Consider the following 12,259-nt stretch of genomic DNA (forward strand, 5'->3'; position numbering starts at 1 on the left):
TTCTACTACTTAGCTACATTCTTGGCCTAGAACAATACTGCTTTCTTTTATAATAAAAGGCATCAGAAGAATTAATTATATATACTCACTGAGTATACTTTCTTTTTCTCCAATTCTTTCTTGGTTTTATCCCAAACAGAGATTTTTGCTATTACAGCAAAACGCTATTTTACTCAAGGTCACAAATGACTTCAGTATTCCCAAATTGGTTGGTAAATCCTCAGTTCTTAAGTTATTGAACTTATCAGTAGCATTTGTCACATTGTTGACACCTGCCTCTCTCAAATACTTTCTTTAAAGGACACCACTCACTCACTTTTCCTTCTGCCTCTTTATTCGTAGTTCCCATACCAATTCTTCCCATCCTCCAGAAATGGAATGTATTAGTGCTTCATCTTTGACCTATTTCTGTCTTTGTTGTAGGTGATGGAATACTCAGGCTGATCATTTTTAAATGCCAAAATCCCATTAATGTCAAGCTCATTTAACTACTCACTAAACATCTAAATTTGAATGTCTAGTAAGAATTTAAAACATAACTAGTTGGAAACTGAGCTTCTAATAGTCCTCTACTTAGCAGACCTTTGTGTAGCCGTATTATTATTTTTTTGTTTTGTTTTGTTTTTGTTTTGTTTTTTTTTTTTTTTTGGTGGTACTGGGGTTCCTGGAAGTCCTTCTACCTCCAGGCTACACTCCCAGACCTATTTTTACATTTTTATTTGGAAACAGGGTCTCCTAAGCCAGCGCGCGCGGCTGGCTTCGAACCTGCGCAATCCTCCTGTCTCTGCCTCCCAAGCGCGGGGATTACAAGCGTGCGCCACCACTCCCGGCACTAGCCTTATTATTTCTCTTAGAGTAGAAGCAAAGTTCTTATTGTACAAGGTTCTATATGACATAGATCTCTGACACTCTCTTTATATTATATTGTCCTATTCTTCCCCCCCTCATTAAACTCTACTCAACTAGTCTTTTTACTAATATCAAATATTAGGCACACACTAAACTGACACTTGTCAACAGGCTTCAGTGTTATTACAACAGGCTTCAGTGTTATTACAAGCTGTCCTGATGTCAAAGATTACAAAAGTTTTTATGACGCTCACAGTCTCAGTTGTTTTCTTTATGACATTTAAAACCTCTATACAAAATATCAGAAACATGACCAACACTCAGTAGATAATTGTAGAAAAATGATTAAATAAATTAAAGATATATTAAAGAAAACGTATATAAATTTTTCGTTCTAATTTTAGCATAGCTGGAGTAGATGTATTGTATAGATTAGGATAAGACATACTCTTCTGGCCTGAGCATATTTTGAATACATTTCTACTGACACCAATATCAATATTATTTGGCCCGTTTAAACTTCTAATGTATTAATATAAAATTTTCTCTCCATTGGCTGTTTTGCTTTGAGGAAGTAACTAGCTAATTACTCATTTGATTCTGTTTTTCCAAGAGTATAAAAGCTTGATTTAACTCTTAGGATATATTACTTACATACGTTTGATTCCCACGTGAACTTAGCATTTGCAAAAAAAAAAAAGTGCTACGTGTGGTTTAAACAAGAGGAGGTGATTTTTCTCTCGGTGGGGTTCCTTCATTCTAAGCTTACTTTTGTGGCAGCTATTAGTTACCTACTTATCTCTAGATAGATTAAAGACTGAATATAGGCTGCACTGTATTTTGTGGATAGGTTGAAATAAATTTTACTTTTCTTTCCTTCAGAATTGTCACATCAACCTGGAACCTTAATTCAATATGCATTTCCATTCTTCTCACTCAGTGTTTATATAGGAAGGTGATGAAGGATCAGATTGGCATTGATCATTCTAGGAGAGCAACGTGAGCAAGTACTTCAGGTGGAACAAAGATTCATACTAGTAAGTGTGTTTTCATTGAAAAATTTCCAAAGGCTTTTATTTTTGAATAAATAAAATGTGATAAAAGATATATTTTAACTTATAAAAGCTAACTGATAACATAGCAATTAAATGTTCACATTATATTATTATATCACAACATAGATATTAGTAGGCTTGGGTATTAAAAAAAAAAAATGTGTGCTGGGTATGGTGGCGCCCACTTGTAATTCCAGTACTTGGGAAGCTGAGACAGGAGGATACGGGTTCGCGGCCAGCCTCAGCTACTTAGTGAGGCCGTCTGCAGCTTAGTGAGACCGGTCCTGTTTAAAAATTAAGAATAAAATAGGGCTGGGGATGTAGCTCAGAGGTAATATGCCCCTGGGTTCAATCTTTAGTACCACAAAAAAAGCAAATGTGTGATATTCACTAACCTATGATTATGATTGTGAAAACAACATTTTTTTTGGGGGGGGGGACTGGGGATTGAACCCATGTACTATACTTCAAGCTACAACTCAAGCCCCTTTTATGTTTTATTTTGAAATAGGGTCTAAGTGGCTGAAGGTCTGGCTACATTGCTGGGGCTGGCCTCAAACCTGTAATCCTCCCTTATCACCATTCCAAGTATTAGAATTACAGAGGTAGGCAACCACACCTTACTGAGAGCAACATTTAAAAATATTTAAATAATTTGTTTAAGGATAAACTATTTCAATAGAGAAATATTCACTTTCTATCTGATTTATACTTTGAAAGAATATATCATCATTATAAGTAGAGAATATCTATTTTTTTATAATCACATTGAGGAAAATATATCTATTTGCATATATGTAGAGGTGGCTACTGTGTGAGCTTATTTGTAGAATACATACTATGAAGCATGGATTTTTATTACTTTTTTATCTAAGAGGTATACTGAAAAAATTCACTTCTTGGACTTATCAATTAATGGTACTACAGATAGGCTTTTCATCTCTTTTGGATTCTCTAAAACATCGTACAAACTCTTTTTGTAACCCTCAGGCATAGCTTCTCTTTTATTCCTAGGAGAGAAATAGCATTAGTATTTGTGATTTGAAAATATGAATAAATCTGTTTTCCAACCTGAATTATTCTAGAAATCCTCTGGAAATTAAACATGCTAACTTCCTGAGCCCAATCGAAAATACATGGGGAAAAACATGAAAGTAAAACATACTATAAAGAAGAATCCAATAAAACAATGAAAACATGTTCTGGAAAAACAATATTTTATCAAGAAGTATTATTTAATGCCCTATGAATACATGCTATTTATTTATTTTCAAGGAACATTTTGGACAGGAGAAGTTTCAGTTCAGACATAATTATTAAGCACTGTCACCTTCCTTTCCTTGGGATCCGCCATATGGGTGTTACGCATCTCCAATCCAGAAAATTATGCAGACATTTGGTTTTATCTTTGTATCTATCTATCATCTATCTATAATTGTCATCTATCTTTCTAGCTATTGGTACTGGTGATTCATCCCAGGATGTACTACTTCCGAGCTACAACCCCTCATATATATATATATATATATATATATATATATATATATATATATATAATTTTTTTTAAACAGGGACTGCCTCACTAAATTTGAGGGTCTCACTAAGCCTCTGAGTCTGGCCTGAAGGCAGTGATCCTCCTTTCTCAATAAAGTATGGTGGATATAGTCGTGCACCACCAAACAGCTTAATTTTAGATAAAGAGCAATTTTTATACTTCACATATTGGTTTTTAAATGTTAGAAATTTCTTTAGTAGATATGAGCAAAATAGAAATAGTTATTTTAACTTTATTACAAAGGACTTTGAAATATTAAAATTTGTGAAGCTAGCTGGTCACAGTGGCACACACCTATAATCCAAATCACTTGGGAGGCTGAAGCACAATGATCAGAAGTTTGGTGTCAATCTAGAGAATTTAGCAAGTCCTTATCTCAAAATAAAAAGTAAAGCTGGATGTGGTGGCATATATACCTTTACCCTGAGTACCTGGGAGGCTGAGTCAGTAGGGTTGCAGGTTTGAGGACAGCCTCAACAACTTAGTGAGATCATAAGCAACCTAATGAGACTGCATTTCTTTTTTATGCTTTTATTGGTACCTTTCTCTCAAATCATAATGTAAATCATATTGACAGTGACATCCATGCATACAGCACTTGGTGCCCCCCTGGATCCCCATTTTCCTCCTTCCCAATACAGAGTCTGAGATTGATATTAGTGTTTTCACATGTGCACACACAAGTCAATGATAGTAATTCTATTAATAAACATCATTGTTCCCTTTCCCCTTCCCTTAGATCACCTCTCTGGCTCTGGTGAAGTTTCTCCCCATTATCTGTAGTCCCTCTGATCTACTCAGTAATAAAGAAGAACAAAACTATGTCATTTGCAATAAAATGAAGGGTCATATGTTTTCTCTAATATGTACAAGCTAGGGAGTAATTGAGATACAAGAAACCCTGTTTCAAAATTTAAAAATAAATAAATAAAAATGGTTGAGTGTATAGCTCAAATATGGAATGCCCCTTAGTTCAATTCCTGGTACCAAAAGAAAGAAAGAAAGAAAGAAAGAAAGAGAGAAAGAGAGAAAGAGAGAAAGCAAGCAAGCGTCTGGCGATGTGTCTCTGGGGTAGAGCATCTCTGAGTTCAATTCCTTGTATGAAAAAAAAAAAACTGTGGACCTTAACATACATGATTGAGACAAATGCTATATAGCCATTTAATAAGTGTAAGACCTTTTAAAATAAATTTTATATATTAAATATTTAGATCCTAAAAATTACTTCAATGTTTAAACTCAGTATGTAGTATCTTAACAGTTATTAATAAGATAATCTTTAGAAGATTTTTTTCTTTGCTATTTTAAGAAAAGACTGTATATAATCTAAAGGAATATCATACTTGTTAGGCATCTATTGAAACTTTTACATGCATATTTCTGACTTAATGCAAAAGGACTAAGGTAAGAGATGAAGGCGTTATGCATGGTCAACTGCTTAAATGAGCAAATAAACTTTCTTCCAGACCAAACCCATAACTGAAGAGAAATTGCTGGCAGTATAATCTAAATTAAGGAGGACGGGAGCAATGCAGTAGAGAAAAGGGAAAAATCGAATAAAATTTAAAGAGTGGAACAGAGGAGGCAGATATCAAAATATATGAAGCAAAGTTTATTGTTAATTCCAAAAAAAAAATGGAAAAGAAAATTCTAGATTGATGACATTAGGAAAGCCATTCTGGCCAGTGCAGCCTCTTAAAGTAGAGGAAAGGAATATTTTTTTTTCAAAATAAAAATTTAAATTTATTCTGGTCAAAATCCAGTACAAAATTATCATTAAAAAAGAGAATAAGAAATAAAATAATGTCCTATGGATACTTAAACTATAATAAAAATATATGCCTAAAAACTGCATATTTAAAAAGCAATTGATATTTCAATCTAAAATCAATTAACAATGATTGAAGCTGTGAAAAAACAACAAAATGACTTAAAATATTATTATAAGTTTGTACTTTGAGACTAGAAAAAATGGCCGATTTAACAAATGAAGCAACAAGACTCAGAAAAGAATTACAGATAAAGGAAAATTACTCCCTTGTGAAAAATGGTAGATGAAAAACAGGGACTTTTGTCAAAAAGAAATAAAGGAAAAAAAGAATAATTTAAAATGGTGGAAATTATTTTTGAATAGGACTCCAAAACTCCCCAAATAAAAGCAGAAATCATCAAAGGTGATTACAACTGAGTAGAAAGTGTCTGCACAACAAAGAAAAACTATAGAATAGGAGAAAATATTTGCTGACTTTTTACCTGACAAAAGATTAATACCTATAGTTTATTAAAAAATAAACTAAAACAACTAGCAAAAACTAATTTTAGAATGGGTAATTACACTAATAAAAGAAAACAAAATAAAATAATAATAGACACTTTTTCAAAAGTAGAAGTACAAACCAGGTGTTGTAGTGCACACATGTAAGCCTAATACTTGGAAGGCTAAGAGAGGAGGATCCCAGGTTGGAGTTCAGCCTCAGCAAGTTAAAAAGAACCTTAAGCAACTTAGTGAAACCCCGTTTCAAAATAAAAATTTAAAAAGGGGTAGGGGTATAACTAGAGCTAGATTGTTTCTGGGTTCTACGCCCAGTAACACAGAAAAAGTACAAATGGCCTACAAATATATAAAAAAAACCACTCAACATCAGTCTTTAGAGAAATGCAAATCAAAGCTACTATACAAAATAACAAATTGGGGAGATTGTAAAGAAAACAGAATTTTTATATACTGTTGGTAGGGATGAAAATTAGTAGAGTTATTATGGGGAAAAGAATGGAGGTTCTTCAAAAAACTAAATAAAAAATAAAAATAATCTCCCATATGATCCCGCTCCATCACTTTTTGGTATAAATATTTACTGAATAGTGTTTAAAAGATTGTCTCCAAACTTAATGCTTAAAATTAAATATTAATTCTTAAAATCAATTCTTAATTCTCACGACTACTCTTTAAGTCAATATCTCGCCAGTCATTTGGATTATAATTTTAATTATTATTTATTAAATTGTATTGTTTGATTATTTAAAAATTTTTAATTATCTATTCCTAAGACTATAAGATTATAAAGGTATAATAAAATATGGCTATATTTCCTGGAAACACATATAAACTCAACTATGAAAAATGTACAGAGAAAAGGAAGAGTACATAAAAAATGGAATAGACTTGCTGATAGTAAGTGTTAGATAAAAAAAAATTATTTTAAACCTGATAATAAGGGGAATGAAGGATATGGGGAAATGGATATTACTAGCTAACACTAATTACATAGTTGGAAACTAATATCCAAATAAATAAGAAGAAGGATAAAGAGACTATGTATAGGTACAAATATATAGGTAACAGTTACAAATATCTGAAGCTTCCTAAATTCCATAAGATATGGCTAGAGAAAGAGAAAGAGAGATGAGAGAGAATGAGCACACACATGTATAAGCCCAAACTATCAGTAAGTTTAAGTAGGCTAAATTCACCTATATTAAATATGTGTGTGTGTGTGTGTGTGTGTGTGTGTGTGTGTGTTTTCACATTGGATGGTAATGCTAAATCTAATAGTATGATGTGTATGAGACAAACTCAAAATATATTTACAAAAATTAACATATAGGCAAAATAAATGTTGAATTCAGGAAATTTTCTCTAAATTTTTGTGTTTTTTTTAGACATTTGGTATTATATAATATCATACAGAAATCCTAAAACATCTGTGGAGAAATACATTAACATAATAAAAATATAATGATCCATTTAACATTGTCAATATGTATCTATAAACTTGCTTTAATTATTTATATATATACTTTTATTTATACATTGTGGTCTCCCATCATAATATAGTTCAGAGTGTGGTTGTGACATACATGCACACAGTACTCATAACTAAACTTGTTTTAGAAAGATTACATATTTATATTTTCAGGACCATATTACTTGTAACATGGAGATAGAGTTCTTAACAGGCACTTTTAACATTAGTGTGTTCTAGATTATTTTTTCCTTTGATAGCAATAAAAGGAGCTACATACTATTTTTTATTTAAAAGCATTCTAGGGCAAACTTCATTATGATCACATCAATTCACACTCAGAATACCATTAGGAACTGATGAAGCATCAATGTGACAAGATTAGAAACTAAAAATTAGATTAGACAACTAAAAATTAGAAATAGAATAGTAACAACACAATATGTAACAAGCTTATTTTAAACACATTTCTTCTGCAAGTGTGTTTACCTGTCTGATATGCCTTAAACGAACTGCAAACATACCAGTAAAATTCCAGCATGTTTGAAAAACAAGAATCAATGTTTCTTTCTTAATCTTGATGTTTAAATGATAGCATATATAACCAATGTTTCCTCAGAATATTTTTTTTCCTTTTTTTTTTTTTTGGTGGTACTGGGGTTCCTGGAAGCCCTTCTACCTCTGGGCTACTCTCCCAGACCTATTTTATACTTTTTTTAATTTTTTTGGAAACAGGGTCTCTTAAACCAGCGCGGCTGGCTTCCAACCTGCGCGATCCTCCTGTCTCCGCCTCCCAAGCACGGGGATTACAAGCGTGCGCCACCATTCCCAGCCTCCTCAGAATATTTTGAGATTTAAGAATTAACAAAACCTAATCCCACTGACTTGTTTATTTTTAATTAAATGACACTACTTCCTCACATCTACTTCCATTAACTAGAATGTCTTGCTAGCAGCATAATAATGATTGCAGAACATTTAACTATTTTTTAAAACTGCCTTTTGTGATGTTCTGTTTTATAGCATATCAAGGTTTTTGTCTTGCAAAATTCCTCTTTAATGTCCTGATTTTTCAGTACCCTAAAATTCTCTCACATTTATTTAATATTACCTCCCCTGGGACTTTTTAACAAAAACAATCATCAGCTCCCATGCATCAAACCACAATGAGCCTTCTGAAAACCTGGCTGTGACTCACTAGTCCTTTTTAGCAGATGGTACTATTATTTAGGTTAAACAATTTGCCAACAGAGAAAAGTAATTATTCTTAAAGGATTTTTTCTACAACAATAAGATGTCTGCATATGTAATTTTTTTGGGGGGGCGGGGCTGGGGATGGAGCCCTTCTACTTCCTGGCTATACTCCTGGACCTATTTTACATTTTTATTTGGAAACAGGGTCTCTTAAGCCAGTGAGCCTGGCTTCGAACCTGCATGATCCTCCTGTCTCAGCCTCCCAAGCGTGGGGATTACAAGCATGCACCACCACACCTGGCTGTATATGTAAATTTGACACTGACTTTTGCTAAAAAAAGGAAAATGAAGTGAAGAAATTCCCCATGGAGATACCTACACTAATATCATGGAAACATTGAAAATATCACAAAATATTCAAGTAAAATCAAGTGTTTGATTGCCATTTGTTGTATTCTTATTTTTGCTAAATGCAACTTAATATTCAAGCCATTTTAAAGGTACCCTTCTAAACAAAGGATAGCTTGGTACAACACCTAAAAACCAAATATTTTCTCTTGTTACTACGAAGTTCAGATGATCAGCTATTTTTTCTTATGTAATTTGCATGAATAAATATCTTTCAATTGCCTATTTTTATGAATGGATAATAGAAAATATAGTTCTATTGAAGTTGGGATTGGAATGGAATATGTGTGATTTAATGCCAAGCCAGTTACTTATTCACCAAGAGAAATAAGGCTTTAGTGGGTCTCTGTTTTATTTGTAAAATATGGATGATAATAGTGGAAATGCAGAATACAGGATAATATGCACGATCATTATTTACTAGCTCAATACACAAGCTCAATGAACTAACGTAAACAAGAAAGAAGATAAATATATAATTCCATTGTTTTCAGAATATACTTTAGAAGGTCTAATTCAAAGTAACTGTAGATTGCCGAGACCACCTGCTTTTTCTCAGCAGTAGATATTACAGAAAAAGTTTGAATTAGCAAGAGCACTCTTGGCAATTTGAAATATCGGTTAAACTACTGAGACACAGGGCCCAGATATAAAAAACAGAGGCACTGATGTCAGAGAAAAACTTACGCTTAGTCATTATTTATAGCATCTCACAATAATTTAATCTATGAAAATGTTTTAAAATCCAACTTTAATAATTCTAAACTAGATCTGTAGAGTAGCTAAATGGGATTACGTTAATAGGGAGGACTGAAGAAGGAATCAGTTCAAATAATACTATGGGAATATATTGTTATCAACCTCACTATCTCACACTGGGGAGGGAAGAGTGTGAAGCAGAGTTGTATGTGGAGGGAAGTATGTGAGGAGCTGTGTGTATGTATGTTTTTATCACATTGAACCTCACAATGATGTATAATTGCAGTGCACAGATAAAACAAAATAAAATAAAAATACTTTCAACTTACCAATCACTCGGGTACATGCCTATAATCCCAGCCTCACAGGAGGCTGAGGTAGGAGGATCACAAGTTCAAGGACATCCTGGATAACTTAGCAAGATCCTATCTCAAAATGAAATAAAAAGCACTCCAGATGTAGCTCCTGGATAGAAAACCCTGAGTTCAATCACCACCACCACCACTACTATCACTACTACTACTACTACTACTACTACTACTACTAATAATAATAATAATAAGATCAACACAAATATTTTTCCTGCATGTGTTTCTGATATTAAGATTATGGAGGAGTCATCAATTGACAACTAAAAAGCAAATTATTAAAACTATTTCAAAGTATACTTAAGCTATAGCATCGTATCTGATGTTAAATAATTCTAATATGCTTCTCAATCTATTAAAAACAATTCTTTGGGAGCATTCATAATAAAGCTAAACTTTACCAACAAGCTCTGACAAGACATCTAAATCTTATTCTGAAATTGCTGGTTCAAGCTTGGACTACTTCTGAGAAAAATCTGCCAATCAAGTTAAATTGTGTGGTGGCTTGTCAATCCTTTTCCACAAGCAATTAGAAGAAAATGACCTACAGCATTTCCATTTGTGCAGAGAGAATTTAAAGCCCTGTCTCAAAAGGTGAAAGGCTATTTCATTAAGCCATTTCTGACAGAGAAAGGAGACCCTCTTGATGGGAGTTCAGCACATAAATAATGTTGTCCTGGAAATAAACAGTGGTAATTGTGCCCTGGGACTAAAAAGGAATTAGGGCAGACATACTAAATAAAAAAGCAACAGGCGTATACAAAATAATTTGCTTTACATTGCCTTTTTTTATTTAAAAAAAAAAAATTTTCGTAGGCCTCCCACACTGTAACTGTGGGCATGAATATGAGCTCCATTATTTTAGGATTAAAATAGAAATAATATTACTGCTAGAAAGGTGAAAACCTGGTCAGTTTTGTATATTCTTAATACCAAAGAAGATGGTTAGTGTTTTTGTACCTATACAGTGTGATAGAGCTGGAAGAGTAGGGTTTCAAAATTCTGAAGATCTGGTTTGTTAATGTATCTCTTCCAAAACCTAGGGTATAAAGATCACCTTTATAAAAGGAGACAAATAACAATTGATTTTGTTATCTTGAGACATAGTTAACATTAAGTGAACTAATGTTTATAACCACTAAAAATCCAGTCGATTGGTAAATCTCCCAAGAATTAAGTGGGGATGTGGAAAGGAGAGAAATTTTAATTACATTCTGTGGTGGCTTTGTTGTTGTTGCTTTATATACTTCTTATTAATAAGACTAAAATTTACTAAAAATAACAATATAAGGCAATATTATTTTTGGTGAGGTAGTATAAAATAAGGAAAATAGAGACTTTTAAGAAAGGATGTCCTGGGTTCATCTCATTGTATTTTCCTGGTATGAGAGCAAGTTACTTAGCCTTTGTTAATTTTAGGGTCCTTATCTGACCAATGGTGGTAAGGATGATGACCTTAAAGCAGTGGCTCTCATTGGGCACAACTCTCCTTTTCATGGGACATTTAAGAATGTCTAGAAATCTTTGGAGATGCCACACTGGGGACTGCTAACGGAAATCTAGTCCGTAAAGAATAGTATTGCTAGTAAATATTCTATAATGCAGAACGCAGCCCCATCCTCAACCTTAAGAATAATCTTGCCCAAAATATATAATAATATTAAAAATATTTGAGGTTATGGAGCTAGTGTGAAGATCAAGAGATTCTCTGAGCATACCTAGCCATGTAATATTAATAGTATTGTGAAAATTCATTATAAAATATTATGGGACACACTAATTCCTATGTATTATCATCCTCCTGTGAGTACAAATGCATTCTCTGTATTAGTATCCTAAATTTGGACTTTTAGATACCCCTATGTATTTTGCGGTGGTGGGGGTTGAACCCAGAGGCATTCTACCTCCAAGCTATATCTATATAAAGCCATAGTAATAAAAATAGCATGGCATTGGCAGAAAAGCAGACACATAAAGCAATTGAACAAAATAGAAATCTCAGAAACAAATCCACACACTTAGAGCCTATTTTTTTTTTTTTTTGCAAAGGTGCCAAAACATACAGTGGAAAAAATATTTTTCAACCAATGGTGTTGGCAAAATTGGTTAACTATGTGCAGGAAAACGGACATCATAAACCCCATTTTCTCATCCTGCATAAAAGTTAATTCAAGATAGATCAAAGACTTAGAAATCAGACCAGAGACTTTGAAGCTCCTTAAATACATCCAACACTTCAACATATAGGCACTGGTAAAACTTTCTTAACAAGACCTCCAAAGGCACAAGAATTTAATAGGAGGATCAATATGTGAGATTGCATGAAACTCAAGAGTTTCTGTAAAGCAAAGGAAACTATCAAGAACCTCAACAGAGTCAATGGAATAG

The sequence above is a fragment of the Muscardinus avellanarius genome (genome assembly GCF_963383645.1).
Source record: "Muscardinus avellanarius genome assembly, chromosome: X".
In the NCBI taxonomy this organism is placed as follows: Eukaryota; Metazoa; Chordata; class Mammalia; order Rodentia; family Gliridae; genus Muscardinus; species Muscardinus avellanarius.